The sequence below is a fragment of the Scomber japonicus genome, chromosome 24 (assembly GCF_027409825.1).
Source record: "Scomber japonicus isolate fScoJap1 chromosome 24, fScoJap1.pri, whole genome shotgun sequence".
Classification (NCBI taxonomy): domain Eukaryota; kingdom Metazoa; phylum Chordata; class Actinopteri; order Scombriformes; family Scombridae; genus Scomber; species Scomber japonicus.
The window spans coordinates 1,418,756-1,428,755 of record NC_070601.1 but is presented as its reverse complement, the minus strand read 5'-3'; the positions used below and the strand labels follow the sequence as shown (position 1 = coordinate 1,428,755).

The 10,000-nt window shown below is 39.1% G+C and overlaps 1 pseudogene; it reads left to right on the top strand.

Annotated features, from left to right (window-relative positions):
• Positions 1 to 10,000, top strand: part of LOC128354292 (kalirin-like) — a 40,865-nt pseudogene that overhangs the window by 17,914 nt on the left and 12,951 nt on the right.

Here is a 10,000-nt window from a genome sequence, read left to right as displayed (position 1 = left end):
GCTATGACATCATCACATCTACAGCTATGACATCATCACATCTACAGCAGTGACATCATCACATCTACAGCTGTGACATCATCACATCTACAGCTGTGACATCATCACATCTACAGCTATGACATCGTCACATCTACAGCTATGACATCATCACATCTACAGCAGTGACATCATCACATCTACAGCTATGACATCATCACATCTACAGCTATGACATCATCACATCTACAGCTATGACATCATCACATCTACAGCTATGACATCATCACACAACTGGACCTGACTGTGTTTATTAATATGCTGTAATTAATGTGTCTCACCTGAGTGTGTGTCCTGTGTGTATCTCTACCTGTGTGTATCTCACCTGTGTGTCTCACCTGTGTGTATCTCACCTGTGTGTCTCACCTGTGTGTATCTCACCTGTGTGTATTACCTGTGTGTATCTCACCTGTGTGTATCTCTACCTGTGTGTATCTCACCTGTGTGTATCTCTACCTGTGTGTATCTACCTGTGTGTATCTCTACCTGTGTGTATTACCTGTGTGTGTCTCACCTGTGTGTATCTCTACCTGTGTATCTCTACCTGTGTGTGTCTCTACCTGTGTGTATCTCAGCTGTGTGTATCTCACCTGTGTGTATTACCTGTGTGTATTTACCTGTGTGTGTCTCACCTGTGTGTATCTCTACCTGTGTGTGTCTCTACCTGTGTGTATCTCACCTGTGTGTATTACCTGTGTGTGTCTCTACCTGTGTGTATCTCTACCTGTGTGTATCTCTACCTGTGTGTATCTCACCTGTGTGTATTACCTGTGTGTATTTACCTGTGTGTGTCTCACCTGTGTGTATCTCTACCTGTGTGTGTCTCTACCTGTGTGTATCTCACCTGTGTGTATTACCTGTGTGTGTCTCTACCTGTGTATCTCTACCTGTGTGTGTCTCACCTGTGTGTATCTCTACCTGTGTGTGTCTCTACCTGTGTGTATCTCACCTGTGTGTATTACCTGTGTGTGTCTCTACCTGTGTGTATCTCTACCTGTGTGTATCTCTACCTGTGTGTATCTCACCTGTGTGTATTACCTGTGTGTGTCTCACCTGTGTGTATCTCTACCTGTGTGTATCTCTACCTGTGTGTATCTCACCTGTGTGTATCTCTACCTGTGTGTGTCTCTACCTGTGTGTATCTCACCTGTGTGTATTACCTGTGTGTGTCTCACCTGTGTGTATCTCTACCTGTGTGTATCTCTACCTGTGTGTGTCTCTACCTGTGTGTATCTCTACCTGTGTGTATCTCACCTGTGTGTCTCTACCTGTGTGTCTCTACCTGTGTGTATCTCACCTGTGTGTCTCTACCTGTGTGTGTCTCTACCTGTGTGTATCTCACCTGTGTGTCTCTACCTGTGTGTATCTCTACCTGTGTGTCTCTACCTGTGTGTGTCTCTACCTGTGTGTATCTCTACCTGTGTGTATCTCACCTGTGTGTATCTCACCTGTGTGTATTACCTGTGTGTATCTCACCTGTGTGTATTACCTGTGTGTATTTACCTGTGTGTATTACCTGTGTGTGTCTCACCTGTGTGTATCTCTACCTGTGTGTATCTCACCTGTGTGTATCTCACCTGTGTGTATTACCTGTGTGTATCTCACCTGTGTGTATTACCTGTGTGTATCTCACCTGTGTGTATTACCTGTGTGTATTTACCTGTGTGTATTACCTGTGTGTGTCTCACCTGTGTGTATCTCTACCTGTGTGTGTCTCTACCTGTGTGTGTCTCTACCTGTGTGTATCTCTACCTGTGTGTATCTCACCTGTGTGTATTACCTGTGTGTATCTCACCTGTGTGTATTACCTGTGTGTGTCTCACCTGTGTGTATTACCTGTGTGTGTCTCTACCTGTGTGTATTTACCTGTGTGTATCTCTACCTGTGTGTATCTCTACCTGTGTGTATCTCACCTGTGTGTATTACCTGTGTGTATTACCTGTGTGTATTACCTGTGTGTGTCTCACCTGTGTGTATTACCTGTGTGTGTCTCTACCTGTGTGTATTTACCTGTGTGTATCTCTACCTGTGTGTATCTCTACCTGTGTGTATCTCACCTGTGTGTATTACCTGTGTGTATTACCTGTGTGTATTACCTGTGTGTATTACCTGTGTGTGTCTCACCTGTGTGTATTACCTGTGTGTCCCTGCAGCTGTCCGGAGGCTGCGAGTTAGTCGTGGTGTTGTTGGATTTCTCCACCAGCGCGGCCGGAGAGCTGAGCGTCCGCTGCGGTCAGACGGTGGAGCTGGTGGAGCGCTCCGCCGAACGGCCCGGGTGGTGTCTAGTCAGAACCACGGATCAAACGCCCCAACAGGTAAAGAAACCAAACGCCCTCCCTCCTTCCTTCCTTCCCTCCTTCCCTCCTTCCCTCCTTTTTCTTTTCATTCTTTCCTTCCTTCCTCCCTCCTACCTGCCTGCCTTCCTTCCTTCTTTCTTCCTTCCTTCCCTCCTTCCCTCCTTTTTCTCTTCATTCTTTCCTTCCTTCCTCCCTCCTACCTGCCTTCCTTCCTTCCCTCCTTCCTTCCTCCCTCCCTCCTTTTCTTCCTTCCTCCCTCCTTCCTACCTTCCTCCGTACTTCCTCCGTCCTTCCTTCCTTCTTTCCTCCATCCTTCCTTCCTTTCCTTCCTTCCTTCCTACCTTCTTTTAAAACTTTACTATTTTTGCTTTTTTGGTATTTTTAAGTTATTTAATGTATTAAAAGTTTTTTTTTTTTTACTTTTTTGGTATTTTAATATTCTTAAATGTGTTAAAACTTGACTATTTTTGCTTTTTTGGTGCTTTTTATGTTCTTTAGAGTTGTAAAACTACTATTTTTTGGTACTTTAATGTTCTTTAATGTTTAAAAAGTTTATTATATTTTACTTTTTTGGCACTTTTTTGTTATTTAATGTGTTAAAACTTAAATATTTTTTACTTTTTGGTAATTTTCTGTTATTTAATGTGTTAAAACTTGACTATTTTTGCTTTTTTGGTGCTTTTTATGTTCTTTAGAGTTGTAAAACTACTATTTTTGGTACTTTAATGTTCTTTAATGTTTTAAAAGTTTATTATTTTTAACTTTTTTACATTATTTAGTGTTTTAAATCTTTACTGTTTTTTGCTTTTTGGTACTTTTTTTTGTTCTTTAATGCTTTAAAACTACACCTTTTTGGCACTTTCCTGTTACTTAATATGTTAAAACTACTATTTTTGGTTTTAACACAGTGTTCAGTAACATCTTTGACATCTTGAACGCCCCCCAGGTAGATAAAGCCTAATAACCCTTCCTGTGTCTCTGCCTTCCTTCCAGGAGGGTTTGCTGCCGATGAGCGCCCTCTGTCTGTCACACTCCCACAGTGCAGCCGACATGGAGGGGCTCCTCCCGGCCTCCACCACCTCCTCCAGCACCTCCTCCACCTGCAACACCACCTCCTCCTCATGCAACTCCTCCTCCAACGCCACCACCTCCAACTCCAACTCCTCGTCCACCATGAGCGCGGGGAGAGGTGAGCGATGGCATCTGATCTACTTCCTGTCAGAACAAATAGTTTAGATTGTTAGTTTATCTTCAGATCTGAACTTTACCCCGTTAACAGATCGACGCTGATGCAGCAGATAAGAATAAGAACCTAAAACCTTCTGCTGCTGGAAAAATACATTTCATTAAAGTATTTAAAGATAATAAAACAGTTTAGATTAAATGTAGTGTTTTAATCAACTTCAATTTAATTATATAAAGGGTTTTTCTGTGTTTGGTTCATATTTTATTCTATCAAAATGTTTTTACTTACTTTATTTTGTTTTTTCTACTGTTTTTTGTTTTATTCTGCCATGTTTAAACCAAAAAATGACCAAAAAGAGACCAAAAAATGACCAAAAAGAGACAAAAAAATGACTAAAAGAGACAAAAAATGACCAAAAAGAGACAAAAAATGACTAAAGGAGACAAAAAATGACCAAAAAGAGACAAAAAATGACTAAAAGAGACAAAAAATGACCAAAAAGAGACAAAAAATGACCAAAAAAGACAAAAAAAATGACTAAAAGAGACAAAAAATGACCAAAAAGAGACAAAAAAAAAAGACTAAATAAACATAAAAATGACAAAAGAGTACTTCTGACGACCTCCTTCTTCTCCAGAATAACATCAACATATTAGAAGTTATCTTTTCTCTGTCGGCCGTTCACTCGCTCGCCATCGCTCACTTCCTGTGTTTGCCCCGATGTCACTTCCTGTTTAAACAGAGGGAACTTTAAAAATATCCTCTCGGTCAGCCTCGCGTACGTGTTGTGAAGTCCCATATCCTCTCTTTCTCTCTCTCCCTCTCTCTCTCCCTCTCTCTCTCTCTCTTTCCTCTCTCTCTTTCCCTCTCTCTCTTTCCCTCTCTCTCTTTCCCTCTCTATCTCTTCCCTCTCTCTCCCTCTCTTTCCCTCTCTCTCTCTCTCTCTCTCTCCTCTCTCTCTCTCTCTCTCTCTCTCTCTCTCTCTCTCTCTCTCCCTCTCTCTCTCTCTCTCTCTCTCTCTCTCTCTCTCTCTCTCTCTCTCTCTCCCTCTTAAATATTTAAATCCATGTTTGCAGCTTTGTATAAACACACACACACAGATCGTCCTGTGTTCATTCTGCAGCTCGACATTAAATATTGACCACGTTTAGTTAGTTTGTTTGTCAGGATCTGTCGCTTCACCTCAGCTTCGTAATTCACCGACAAAGACACATTTATGTCCCCAAACAACAATCAAAAAGGAAAAAATAACAACTACGCAAATAAAAAACAGGTAACAAAGCCAAAAACGAAAGCTAATGTCCCCATAAGTAACAAAAAAGGATAAAAATGTCACCACATATAAATAAATCTAATAAAACTAGGGCTGTCAAACGATTAATTTTTAATCGAGATTAATCGCAGAATTTCCATAGTTAATCGCGATTAATGGCGTTTTGAATTGCATGTTTAAAATCCTGTTATTTTCCATTTGAAGGCAGTTTTAAGCCCATAATGTAAAGCATTTCTTACCAGAGTGTCTTAACTGGGAATCAATCACGGCTCTGCTGCGACTCCCACACTCCAAAATGGTCCTTTGGTGGAGCTGAGGCTGGCTTGGCTGCACCTGGGTTTTAGCGTGGAGGTGCTAACTCAAACTCCACGTACTCCGGTGGTAGTTAAACTCCGTTTGACACAGGTTGCATTTTACTTTTGACTTGTCAACTGAAGCGTCTGGAAGTGTTTTAAAGTTAAACAAGCCGTTCAAAAGTCCAGTAGCTCTCTTACTTTCCATCAGCGCGGTAGGTTTACTGCAGGAGGCCACTTCAAAGCATAGCGCTACAGCTAGAGGAGCCGTCTACGGGGGAGGAGAAGGGACAAAAAGGCTTGACACATTAAAATGAGATTAAAAAAATTAACGCGTTATGGATTGCATTAATCTAATCGCGATTAACACGTTAACACTGACAGCCCTAAATAAAACCAAACGTCCCCGTATATGAAAAATAAATGTAACAAACCAAACGTCCCCATAAGTCATATAAACAAACTAAATGTCCCCATAAGTAACAAAAAAGGATAAAAATGTCACCACATATAAATAAATGTTATAAAACCAAACGTCCCCATATGTCACATAAACTAAATGTCCCTGTATATGAAAAATAATTCTTATAAAACCAGATGTCCCCACATGTCACAAAAACAAACTTAATGTCTCCATATATGAAAAATAAATGTAACAAACCAAAGGTCCCCATAATTCACATAAACAAACTTAATGTCCCCATAATTCACATAAACAAACACATAAGTAACCAATTACAGAGAGAGCTAATATAAAGTAGTTTCCTGTGGAGCTGCAGCCTGAACTTAACTTTATATTAACTTTATATTAACTTTATCTTTATTTGAGTTTTAAATGTTCATATTTCTTGTGGTGAGTGCGGCTGTGTCCTCGCTGCTCGGCTTTAATCTGAGAGCGACTCAGAGTCCAGAGGTGAGACGGGTTAAACATTGACCCGAAGACTCAACAGGAATCCAGAGTTTAACATCCTGACTGTGTGTGTGTGTGTGTGAGTGTGTGTGTGTGTGTGTGTGTGTGTGTGTGTGTGTGTGTGTGTGAGGTGACCTGCTGTGCCGTCTTCCCCGTAGGAGACAATGGGAGCTCCAGTTTAAAAATAAAGCCGCTGTTTTCAGGTCAACTCTTCGCTCATGGTTATTTTTATTCCTTCTGTTTTATTCATTGACTTCATTTTATTTAATTATATATATATATATATATACTGTATGTGTGTGTGTGTATATATATATATCATTTTTTCCTGCTTTTTCTTTATTTTAATTTTTTTCTTTTTTTTTCTTTGTTTTAATTTTTTTCTTTTTTTATTCTTTGATTTTTATTTATTTTTAATCATTTTGTCATGATTATCCATTTTTTCCCGACAATTTTAATAATAACATTTACATTTTACTTTTTTTAAACGAAATTTATAAACTTAATTTTAAGTATATTAATTGGTTTTATTTTATTCGTATTATTTTTTTGGATTTTTATCGTATTTATTAAATTTCTACATTTATTTCATTGAAATTATTTTTTATCTCTTTGATTATTTAATTATAATATATTTCTCTTTTTTTTTACTATATTTTATTCACTATTACTTATTTTTTAAATTTATTATAACATATTTCTACTTAATTAGTCATTTACAATTTCGGGATATTTTAATAGATTTACAATAAATTATATTTTACAGTTATTTTATAGTAATTAAAATCAAAACAATTAACTATTTTAACATATTTTACTTATTTATATATTTTACAAAATTGACCAACTTTATTTTTATGTATTTTAAATTATTTTATTTTATTCCTACTAATTAAATTTACTATTTTTATTTTATATTTTATATTAATTTTATTTTATTTTATTGTGTTATTAAATTTGATATTTATTTAATTGAAAGTTACTTCATTTTTTTTTTTTTACTGTATTTTATATGTTTCTTATTTATTTTAGTTTTATTAATAACATATTTCTACCTAATTTGTATAATTACAACTTTGGATTATTTTAATTAATTTACAATAAACTACAATTAAATTATTTCATACTAATTAAAATCTAAATAACATTAAAAGGAATCACTTTAAATAGAATATATATATATAATAAGCTGCTGTGTGTTAACCACAGGTGAGCTTTGATATCATTTATAACTAATAGAGCAAAGTCTCATTAAGCCCCGCCCCCTTCAACACGTGGCCCCGGCCCTCCGTTCTAACCCCGCCCCCTTCAACACGTGGCCCCGGCCCTCCGTTCTAACCCCGCCCCCTCCACCACGTGGCCACACCCCTCCGTTCTAACCCCGCCCCCTTTCCCTCCACCTCCTCTGTAGTTTCATTCAGAGCAGCAGAGACACAACAACCTCTCTGCCTCCTTTTCTTTTCTTTTCTTTTCCTTTCTTTCTCATTTTGTTTTTTTCTGAATGGACTGATGTTATTGAAGCATGCGGCGGCGGGGCAGAGGTGCATGCTGGGATTGTACGGCTGTTTGGGGATGGCTGGTGGGCGAGGAGCGGGGCGAGCGAGGTACGGTTTGATTAGAGAGAGAGAGAGAGAGAGAGAGAGAGAGAGGAAATATGTTTTGGTTAATGAGTGACAGAACAAGGTGACTGCAAAACAAGTTTAAATGGTATGTTAGATATGTGTGTGTGTGTGTGTGTGTGTGTGTGTGTGTGTGTGTGTGTGTGTGTGTGTGTGAGAGTGTGTGTGTGGATGAGTGAGTAAGTATGTGTGTCAAACAGGACATGCAGGTTTTCTTTATCTCTGCAGGAGCTTTTTTCAACCATCACACACACACACACACACACACACACACACACACACCCATAAACTACAACAGTGTGTGTGTGTGTGTGTGTGTGTGTGTGTATGTGTGTGTGTGTGTGTGTGTGTGTGTGTGTGTGTGTGTGTGTGTGTGTGCTCTCAGTCTGCAGGAGGTCATTGAGGGAGTTTCTGTTCCTTATATTTGAGTATTTTCCATTTTAATTCCACTTTTCATCAAGAAATGTTATTTTTTTAACTTTATTATATTTATCTGACAGCTCTGGTTATAAGTTTCCTTCTTGATTAAGATATTTTGATAATAATCATAAAATAATCAAATATAAATAACATAAAACTCAATGAAAGTCTCAATGAAATAAAACTGAATAAATACGATAAAATAAAAAATATTTAGTTATAATCTGCAAGAATAAAATAAAACTATATATGTTCATTATTCCTTTTTGAGTTATTTTGATTTTAATTTGTATAACAATTATTTAATAATTTAATGTAATTTATGTAAAATTCATTAAAAGAATACAAAACATGTGAATAAAATAAAGTAAAACAGCATAAAATAATAAAATATATAAATTAAATTTAAAAAAAATTATACACAATAAATTTTTTCATTAGTAATTTTTTCAAGTACTAGTACCTCAAACTGTACTACAGTAAAGTACTAGTACCTCTAACTGTACTACAGTAAAGTACTAGTACCTCTAACTGTACTGCAGTAAAGTACTAGTACCTCAAACTGTACTAAAGTAAAGTACTAGTACCTCTAACTGTACTACAGTAAAGTACTAGTACCTCTAACTGTACTGCAGTAAAGTACTAGTACCTCTAACTGTACTACAGTAAAGTACTAGTACCTCTAACTGTACTGCAGTAAAGTACTAGTACCTCTAACTGTACTGCAGTAAAGTACTAGTACCTCTAACTGTACTACAGTGAAGTACAAGTACCTCTAACTGTACTACAGTAAAGTACTAGTACCTCAAACTGTACTACAGTAAAGTACTAGTACCTCAAACTGTACTACAGTAAAGTATAAGTACCTCTAACTGTACTACAGTAAAGTACTAGTACCTCAAACTCTACTACAGTGAAGTACAAGTACCTCAAACTGTACTGCAGTAAAGTACTAGTACCTCTAACTGTACTACAGTAAAGTACTAGTACCTCTAACTGTACTACAGTAAAGTACTAGTACCTCTAACAGTACTACAGTAAAGTACCAGTACCTCTTTTAATGGTTTTTATTTCATATTTAAATAAAAACTTAACGTTCAGTATTTTGTGTTTCTGCAGATTCCAGTTTGTACGGCTCTGACGGTTCGGGGCTGCAGACTCAGACCTTGGGCCAAAGTAAGACAACAATCACAATAACACTGAAATCTCCCACGCTCAGTGAACGCACCACGATGGGTCTGACCTCACCTTGTCTTTGTGTCTCAGGTGCGATCTCACCGACGGTGTACGGCGCTGGCGGAGCTCCAGGGGGCGCCGTCGGCTCGCCGGGGCCCAAACGCAGCGGCTCGGGGACGGGGAACACCCTGAAGGTAACGGGGGGGGGGGGGGGGGGTACTACATCCAGCAGCGGGGAGGGGTTGCAGTACTACATCCAGCAGAGGGGGAGGGGTTGGAGTACTACATCCAGCAGAGGGGGAGGGGTTGGAGTACTACATCCAGCAGAGGGAGGGGTTGGAGTACTACATCCAGCAGAGGGAGGGGTTGGAGTACTACATCCAGCAGAGGGAGGGGTTGAAGTACTACATCTAGCAGAGGGAGGAGTGGAAGTACTACATCCAGCAGGGGGGAGGAGTTGGAGTACTACATCCAGCAGGGGGAGGGGTTGGAGTACTACATCCAGCAGAGGGAGGGGTTGTAGTACTACATCCAGCAGAGGGGGGGAGTGGGAGTACTACATCCAGCAGGGGGGAGGAGTGGAAGTACTACATTCAGCAGAGGGAGGGGTTGGAGTACTACATCCAGCAGAGGGGGAGGGGTTGGAGTACTACATCCAGCAGAGGGAGGGGTTGGAGTACTACATCCAGCAGAGGGAGGGGTTGAAGTACTACATCCAGCAGAGGGAGGGGTTGTAGTACTACATCCAGCAGAGGGAGGGGTTGAAGTACTACATCCAGCAGAGGGA